The sequence below is a fragment of the Triticum dicoccoides genome, chromosome 6B (assembly GCF_002162155.2).
Source record: "Triticum dicoccoides isolate Atlit2015 ecotype Zavitan chromosome 6B, WEW_v2.0, whole genome shotgun sequence".
NCBI lineage: Eukaryota > Viridiplantae > Streptophyta > Magnoliopsida > Poales > Poaceae > Triticum > Triticum dicoccoides.
The window spans coordinates 19,060,423-19,060,714 of NC_041391.1; positions in this window are offsets into that span (position 1 = coordinate 19,060,423).

The following is a 292-nucleotide window of genomic DNA, read 5'->3' on the forward strand; positions in this document are numbered from 1 at the left end:
CGTTGGGGCATTTTTGTCCCTTGTTTCGGCCTGTTAAGGCATGGACCGGCCCGCTTTTGTTTTTCCCCGTCGAACTAGTGATGCCCTGTACGCGTGCGCTGCTGACGCGCTGGGACTGGGCTGTGTTTCGGTGCGGGTTTTTTTTTTTTTCTGTGTTTGTTTTGGGGCTGCATTGAAGTATGGAAGGGGAAGCGGCCACCTCGTGGAGATTAAGAAGAGGGGAACGCCAAGTTAACTGCACTTTTTAGTGTTTAATTTCAGTTAGGTTCAGTTAGTTTTTTTGTTTTTTTTT